This window comes from Gorilla gorilla, chromosome 22 (assembly GCF_029281585.2).
Source record: "Gorilla gorilla gorilla isolate KB3781 chromosome 22, NHGRI_mGorGor1-v2.1_pri, whole genome shotgun sequence".
Lineage (NCBI taxonomy): Eukaryota > Metazoa > Chordata > Mammalia > Primates > Hominidae > Gorilla > Gorilla gorilla.
Genome location: NC_073246.2, coordinates 55,436,834 through 55,447,624, shown reverse-complemented (window position 1 = coordinate 55,447,624; position 10,791 = coordinate 55,436,834).

Here is a 10,791-nt window from a genome sequence, read left to right as displayed (position 1 = left end):
CTATCTGTATAAACATGGAATATCTACACCGCTATCTGTACAAACATGGAAATACCTACACCGCTACCTGTATAAACATGGAAATATCAGCACCGCTATCTGTATGAACATGGAAATCTCTACACCGCTATCTGTGTAAACATGCATACATCTTCACCGCTATCTGTACAAACATGGAAATATCTACACCGCTATCTGTATAAACATGGAAATATCTACACCGCTACCTGTATAAACATGGAGATATCAGCACCGCTATCTGTATGAACATGGAAATATCAGCCCCTCTTTCTGTATGAACATGGAAATATCAACACCACTATCTGTTTGAACATGGAAATATCTACACCGCTATGTGTATGAACATGGAAATACCTTCACCGCCATCTGTATGAACATGGACATAACTACACAGCCATCTGTATGAACATGTAAATAGCTACACCGCTATCTGTATGAACATGGAAATATCTACACCACTATCTGTATGAACATGGAAATATCTACACTGCTATCTGTATGAACATGGAAATATCTACACCGCTATCTGTATGAACATGGATATATCAACACAGCCATCAGGATGATCATGGAAATATCTACACCGCTATCTGTGTAAACATGCATATATCTTCACCGCTATCTGTATAAACATGGAAATAACTACACCGCTATCTGGATGAATATGGAAATATGTACACCGCTATCTGTTTGAACATGGAAATATCTACACCGCTATCTGCATGAAAATAGAAATATCTACCCAGCTATCTGCATATACATGGAAATATCTACACAGCTATCTCTTTACACATGGAAATAACTACACCGCTATCTGTATGAACGTGGAAATATCTACACCGCCATCTGTATGAACATGGAAATATCTGCACCGCCATCTGTATGAACAGATAAATATCTACACCGCCGTCTGTATTAACATGGATACATCTACACCGCTATCTGTATAAACATGGAAATATCTACACCGCTATCTGTATAAACATGGAAATATCTACACCGCTATCTGTATGAACATGGAAATAGCTACACCGTTACCTGTATAAACATGGAAATATCAGCACCGCTATCTGTATGAACATGGAAATATCTACACCGCTATCTGTATGAACATGGAAATATCTACACCGCTATCTGTATGAACATGGAAATATCTTCACCGCAGTCTATATGAACTTGGATATATCTACACAGCCATCTGGATGAACATGGAAATATCAGCACCGCTATCTGTATGAACATGGAAATAGCTACACCGCTATCTGTATGAACAAGGAAATATCTACACCGCTTCTGTATGAACATGGAAATATCTGCACCGCCATCTGTATGAACATATAAATATCTACACCGCCATCTGTAAAAAATGGAGATATCTTCACCGCTATCTGTGTAAACATGGAAATATCTACACCGCTATCTGTATGAACAGGGAAATATCTATACCGCTATCTGTATGTAAACGGATATATCTACACAGCCATTTGGGTGAACATGGAAATATCTACAATGCTATCTGTGTAAACATGCATACATCTTCACCACTATCTGTATAAACATGGAAATAACTACACCGCTATCTGTATGAACATGCAAATATGTACACCGCTGTCTGTATGAACATGGAAATATCTACACCGCTATCTTTTTGACATGGAAATACATACACCGCTATCAGCATGAAAATGGAAATATCTACACAGCTATCGGCATACACATGAGAATATCTATACAGTTATCTCTTTACGCATGGAAATAACTACACCGCTATCTGTATGAACATGGAAATATCTACACCGCCATCTCTATGAACATGGAAATAACTGCACCGCCATCTGTATGAACATGGAAATATCTACACCGCCATCTGTAAGAACATGGAAATATCTGCACCGCCATCTGTATGAACATATAAATATCTACACCGCCATCTGTATTAAGATGGAGATATCTACACCGCTATCTGTATAAACATGGAAATATCTACACCGCTATCTGTATAAACATGGAAATATCTACACCGCTATCTGTATAAACATGGAAATATCTTCACCACTACCTGTATAAACATGGAAATATCAGCACCGCTATCAGTATGAACATGGAAATAGCTACACCGCTATCTGTATGAACATGGAAATATCTACACCACTATCTGTATGAACATGGAAATATCTACAACGCTATCTGTTTGAACATGGAAATATCTTCACCGCTATCTGTGTAAACATGCATACATCTTCACCGCTATCTGTATAAACATGGAAATATCTAGACCGCTATCTGTATGAACATGGAAATATCTTCACCGCCGTCTATATGAACTTGGATATATCTACACAGTCATCTGGATGAACATGGAAATATCAGCACCGCTATCTGAATGAACATGGAAATAGCTACACAGCTATTTGTATGAACATGGAAATATCTACACCGCTTCTGTATGAAAATGGAAATATCTGCACCGCCATCTGTATGAACATATAAATATCTACACAGCCATCTCTTTGAACATGGAAATATCTAAACCGCTATGTGCATGAAAATGGAAATATCTATACAGCTATCTGCATATACATGCAAATATCAACACCACTATCTCTATGAACATGGAAATATCTACACCGCTATCTGTATGAACATGGAAATAGCTACACCGCTATCTGTATGAATATGGAAATATCTACACAGCTATCTGAACGAACATGGAAATATCTACACCGCTATCTGTATGAACATGGATATATCTACACAGCCATCTGGATGAGCATGGAAATATCTACACCGCTATCTGTATGAACAGGGAAATGTCTATACCGCTATCTGTATGTAAATAGATATATCTACACAGCCATTTGGGTGAACATGGAAATATCTACACCGCTATCTGTGTAAACATGCATACATCTTCACCACTATCTGTATAAACAAGGAAATAACTACACCGCTATCTGTATGAACATGCAAATATGTACACCGCTATCTGTATGAACATGGAAATATCTACACAGCCATCTGGATGAACATGGAAATATCTACAAATCTATCTCTTTACCCATGGAAATAACTACACCGCTATCTCTATAAACATGGAAATATCTACACCGCCATCTGTATGAACATGGAAATATCTGCACAGCCATCTGTATTAACATATAAATATCTACACGGCCATCTGTATTAAGATGGAGATATCTACACCGCTATCTGTATAAACATGGAAATATCTACACCGCTATCCGTATAAAGATGGAAATATCTACACCGCTATCAGTATGAACATGGAAATATCTACACAGCTATATGTATGAACATGGAAATATCTACACTGCTATCTGCATGAAAATGGAAATATCTACACAGCTATCTGCATATACATGGAAATATCTACAAAGCTATCTCTTTACACATGTAAATAACTACACCGCTATTTCTGTAAACATGGAAATATCTACACCGCCATCTGTATGAACATGGATATATCTACACAGCGATCTGGATGAACATGGAAATATCTACACCGCTATCTGTATGAACATGGAAATATCTACACTGCTATCTGTGTAAGCATGCATACATCTTCACCGCTATCTGTATAAACATGGAAATATCTACACAGCCATCTGGATGAACATGGAAATATCTACACCGCTATCTGTGTAAACATGCATACGTCTTCACCGCTATCTGTATAAACATGGAAATATCTACACCGCTATCTGTATGAACATGGAAATATCTACACCGCTATCTCTATAAACATGGAAATATCTACACCGCCATCTGTATGAACATGGAAATATCTGCACCGCCATCTATATGAACATATAAATATCTACACCGCCATCTGTATTAAGGAGATATCTACACCGCTATCTGTATAAACATGGAAATATCTACACTGCTATCTGTATAAACATGGAAATATCTACACCGCTATCTGTATGAACATGGAAATATCTACACCGCTATCTGTATGAACATGGAAATATCTACACCGTTATATGTATGAACATGGAAATATTTTCACCGCCATCTATATGAACATGAATATATCTACACAGCCATCTGGATGAACATGGAAATATCTACACCGCTATCTGTGTAAACATGCCTACATTTTCACCGCTATCTGTACAAACATGGAAATATCTACACCGCTATCTTTATGAACATGGAAATACCTACACCGCTAACTGTTTGAACATGGAAGTATATACACCGCTATCTCCTTGAAAATGGAAATATATACACCGCTAACTGTATGAACATGGAAATATATACACCGCTATCTGTTTGAACGTGGAAATATCTACACGGCTTTCTGTATGAACATGGAAATATCTACACCGCTATCTGTATGAACATGGAAATATCTTCACCGCCATCTGTATGAACATGGATATATCTACACAGCATTGTGGATGAACATGGAAATATCTACACCGCTATCTGTGTAAACATGCATACATTTTCACCGCTATCTGTATAAACATGGAAATATCTACACTGCTATCTTTATGAACTTGGAAATATCTAAACCGCTAACTGTTTGAACAGGGAAATATATACACTGCTATCTGCATAAAAATGGAAATATCTACACCGCTATCTGTATGAACATGAAATACATACACCGCTATCTGTATGAACATGGAAATATCTACACCGCTATCTGTATGAACATGGAAATATCTACACCGCTATCTGTATGAACATGGAAATATCTACACCGCCATCTGTATGAACATGGAAATATCTTCTCCGCCATCTGTATGAACATGGATATATCTACACAGCCATCTGGATGAACATGGAAATATCTAAACCGCTATCTGTATGAACATGGAAATATCTACACCGCCATCTGTATGAACATGGATATATCTACACAGCCATCTGTATAAACACGGAAATATGTACACCGCTACCTGTATAAACATGGAAGTATCAGCACCGCTATCGGTATGAACATGGCAATATCTACACGGCTATCTGTATGAACAAGGAAATATCTACACCGCTATCTGTATGTACAAGAAAATATCTTCACCGCCATCTGTATGAACATGGATATATCTACGCAGCCAACTGGATGAAAATAGAAATATCTACACTGCTATCTGTATGAACATGGAAATATCTACACCGCTATCTGTATGAACATGGAAATATCTACACAGCCATTTGGATTAACATGGAAATATCTACACCTCTATCTGTATGAACATGGAAATACATACACTGCTATCTCTACGAACACGGAAATATCTTCACTGCTATCTGTATGAACATGGAAATATCTACACCGCTATCTGTATGAACATGGAAGTATCTTCACCACCATCTGTATGAACATGGATATATCTACACAGCCATCTGGATGAACATGGAAATATCTACACCGCTATCTGTGGAAACATGCATACATTTTCACCGCTATCTGTATGAACATGGAAATATATACACCGCTATCTGTATGAACATGGAAATAACTTCACCGCCATCTGTATGAACATGGATATATCTACACAGCCATCTGGATGAACATGGAAATATCTACACCGCTATCTGTGTAAACATGCATAAATTTTCACCGCTGTCTGTATAAACATGGAAATATCTACCCCGCTATCTTTATGAACATGGAAATATCTACACCGCTAACTGTTTGAACATGGAAATATATACACCGCTATCTGCTTGAAAATGGAAATATGTACACCGCTATCTGTATGAACATGGAAATACATACAATGCTATCTGTTTGAACATGGAAATATCTACACCGCTTTCTGTATGAACATGGAAATATCTACACCGCTATCTGTATGAACATGGAAATATCTTCAACGCCATCTGTATGAACATGGATATATCAACACAGCCATGTGGATGAACATGGATATATCTGCACCGCTATCTGCATGAACATGGAAATATCTACACCGCTATCTGTATGAACATGGATATATCTACACAGCCATCTGGATGAGCATGGAAATATCTACACTGCTATCTGTGTAAACATGCATACATCTTCACCGCTATCTGTATAAACATGGAAATATATACACCGCTATCTTTCCGAACATGGAAATATCTACACCGCTAACTGTTTAAACAGGGAAATATATACACCACTATCTGCATGAAAATGGAAATATCTACACAGCTATCTGCATATACATGGAAATATCTACAAAGCTATCTCTTTACACATGGAAATAACTACACCGCTATCTGTATGAACATGGAAATATCTACACCGCCATCAGTATGAAAATGGAAATATCTGAACGGCCATCTGTATGAACATATAAATATCTACACCGCTATCTGTATTAAAATGGAGATATCTACACCGCTATCTGTATAAACATGGAAATATCTACACCGCTATCTGTATAAACATGGAAATATCTACACCGCTATCTGTATAAGCATGGAAATATCTTCACCGCTACCTGTAAAAACATGGAAATATCAGCATCGCTATCTGTATGAACATGGAAATATCTACACCGCTATCTGTATGAACATGGAAATATCTACATCGCTATCTGTATGAACATGGAAATATCTACACCGCTATCTGTTTGAACAGGGAAATATATACACCGCTGTCTGCATGAAAATGGAAATTGCTACACAGCTATCTGCATATCCATGGAAATATCTACAAAGGTATCTCTTTACACATGGAAATAACTACACCACTATCTGTATGAAAATGGAAATATCTACACCGCCATCTGTATGAACATGGAAATATCTACACCGCTATCTGTATGAACATGGAAATATCTACACCGCTATCTGTTTGAACATGGAAATATCTACACAGCCATCTAGATGAACATGGAAATATCTACACTGCTATCTGTATGAACATGAAAATATCTACACCGCTATCTGTATGAACATGGAAATATCTACACCGCTATCTGTATGAACATGGAAATATTTTCACCGCCATCTATATGAACATGGATATATCTACACAGCCATCTGGATGAACATGGAAATATCTACACCGCTATCTGTGTAAACATGGAAATATCTACACCGCTATCTTTATGAACATGGAAATATCTACACCGCTAACTGTTTGAACATGGAAGTATATACACCGCTATCTCCTTGAAAATGGAAATATATACACTGCTAACTGTATGAACATGGAAATACATACACCGCTATCTGTTTGAACGTGGAAATATCTACACGGCTTTCTGTATGAACATGGAAATATCTACACCGCTACCTGTATGAACATGGAAATATCTTCACCGCCATCTGTATGAACATGGATATATCTACACAGCATTGTGGATGAACATGGAAATATCTACACCGCTATCTGTGTAAACATGCATACATTTTCACCGCTATCTGTATAAACATGGAAATATCTACACTGCTATCTTTATGAACTTGGAAATATCTAAACCGCTAACTGTTTGAACAGGGAAATATATAAACCGCTATCTGCATGAAAATGGAAATATCTACACAGCTATCTGCATATACATGGAAATATCTACACAGCTATCTCTATAGACATGGAAATAACTACACCGCTATCTGTATGAACATGGAAATATCTACACCGCCATCTGTATGAAAATGGAAATATCTGAACCGCCATCTGTATGAACATATAAATATCTGCATCGCCATCTGTATTAAGATGGAGATATCTACACTGCTATCTGTATAAAGATGGAAATATCTACACCGCTATCTGTATAAACATGGAAATATCTACACCACTATCTGTATAAACATGGAAATATCTACACCGCTACCTGTATGAACATGGAAATATCAGCACCGCTATCTGTATGAACATGGAAATATCTACACCGCTATCTGTACGAACATGGAAATATCTACACCGCTATCTGTATGAACATGGAAATATCTTCACCGCCATCTGTATGAACATGGATATATCTACACAGCCATCTGGATGAACATGGAATTATCTACACCGCTATCTGTATAAACATGGAAATATCTACACCGCTACCTGTATAACCATGGAAATATCAGCACCGCTATCAGAATTAATATGGAAATATCTACACCGCCATCTCTATGAACATGGAAATATCTTCACCGCCATCTGAATGAACATGGATATGTCTACACAGCCATCTGGATGAACATGGAAATATCTACACCACTATCTGTATGAACATGGAAATATCAACACAGCTATCTGGGTAAACATGCATACACCTTCACCGCTATCTGTATAAACATGGAAATATCTACACCGCTATCTGTATGAACATGGAAATATCTACATCGCTATCTGTTTGAACATGGAAATATCTACACCACTAACTGCATGAAAATGGAAATATCTACACAGCTATCTGCATATACATGGAAATATCTACACAGCTATCTCTTTACACATGGAAATAACTACACCGCTATCTCTATAAACATGGAAATATCTACACCGCCATCTGTATGAACATGGAAATATCTGCACCGCCATCTGTATGAACATGTAAATATCTACACCGCCATCTGTATTAAGAAGGAGATATCTACACCGCTATCTGTATAAACATGGAAATATCTACACCGTTATCTGTATGAACATGGAAATATCTACACCGCTATCTGTATAAACATGGAAATATGTACACAGCTACCTGTATAAACATGGAAGTATCAGCACCGCTATCGGTATGAACATGGCAATATCTACACCGCTATCTGTATGAACATGGAAATATCTACACCGCTATCTGTATGAACATGGAAATATCTACACCGCCATCTGTAAGAACATGGATATATCTACACAGCCATCTGGATGAACATGGAAATATCTACACCGCTATCTGTACGAACATGGAAATATCTACACCGCTATCTGCATGAAAATGGAAATATCTACACAGCTATCTGCATATATATGGAAATATCTACACAGCTATCTCTTTACACTTGGAAATAACTACACCGCTATCTCTATAAACATGGAAATATCTACACCGCCATCTGTATGAACATGGAAATATCTGCACCGCCATCTGTATGAACATATAAATGTCTACACAGCCATCTGTATTAAGAAGGAGATATCTACACCGCTATCTGTATAAAGATGGAAATATCTACACCGCTATCTGTGTAAACATGCATACATTTTCACCGCTATCTGTATAAAGATGGAAATATCTACACCGCTATCTGTATGAACATGGAAATATCTAAACCGCCATCTGTATGAACATGGATATATCTACACAGCCATCTGGATGAACATGGAAATATCTACACCGCTATCTGTATGAACATGGAAATAGCTACACTGCTATCTGTATGAACATGGAAATATCTACACCACAATCTGTAGGAACATGGAAATATCTACACCGCTATCTGTACGAACATGGAAATATCTTCACCGCCATATGTATGAACATGGATATATCTACACAGCCATCTGGATGAACATGGAAATATCTAAACCGCTATCTGCATGAACATGGAAGTAGCAACACCGCTATCTGTATGAACATGGAAAAATATACACCGCCATCTGTATGAACATGGAAATATCTGCACCGCCATCTGTATGAACATATAAATATCTACACCGCCATCTGTATTAAGATGGAGATATCTACACCGCTGTCTGTATAAACCTGGAAATAACTACGCCGCTATCTGTATAAACATGGAAATATCTACACCGCTATCTGTATAAACATGGAAACATCTACACCGCTACCTGTATAAACATGGAAATATCAGCACCGCTATCTGTATGAACATGGAAATATCAGCCCCTCTATCTGTATGAACATGGAAATATCTACACCGCTATCTGCATGAATATGGAAATACCTTCACCGCCATCTGTATGAACATGGATATACTTTCACAGCTATCTGGATGAACATGGAAATATCTACACCGCTATCTGCATGAACATGGAAATAGCTACACCGCTGTTTGTATGAACATGGAAATATCTACACCAATATCAGTATGAACATTTAAATATCTACACCGCTATCTGTACGAACATGGGAATATCTTCACCGCCATCTGTATGAACATGGATATATCTACACAGCCACCTGGATGAACATGGAAATATCTACACCGCTATCTGTATGAACATGGAAATATCTACACCGCTATCTGTGTAAACATGCATATATCTTCAGCGCTATCTGTATAAATATGGAAATATCTACACTGCTATCTGTATGAACATGGAAATATCTACACCGCTATTTGTATGAACATGGAAATATCTACACCGCTATCTGTGTAAACATGCATACATCTTCACCGCTATCTGTATAAACATGTAAATATCTACACCGCTATCTGTATGAACATGGAAGTATCTACACCGCTATCTGTTTGAACATGGAAATAACTACACCGCTATCTGTATGAACATGGAAGTATCTACACCGCTATCTGTTTGAACATTGAAATATCTACTCCGCTATCTGCATGAACATGGAAATATTTTCACCGCCATCTGTATGAACATGGATATATCTTCACAGCCATCTGGATGAACATGGAAATATCTACACGGCTATCTGCATGAAAATGGAAATATCTACACAGCTATCTGCATATACATGGAAATATCTACAAAGCTATCTCTTTACACATGGAAATAACTACACCGCTATCTCTATAAACATGGAAATATCTACACCGCCATCTGTATGAACATGGAAATATCTGCACTGCCGTCTGTATGAACAT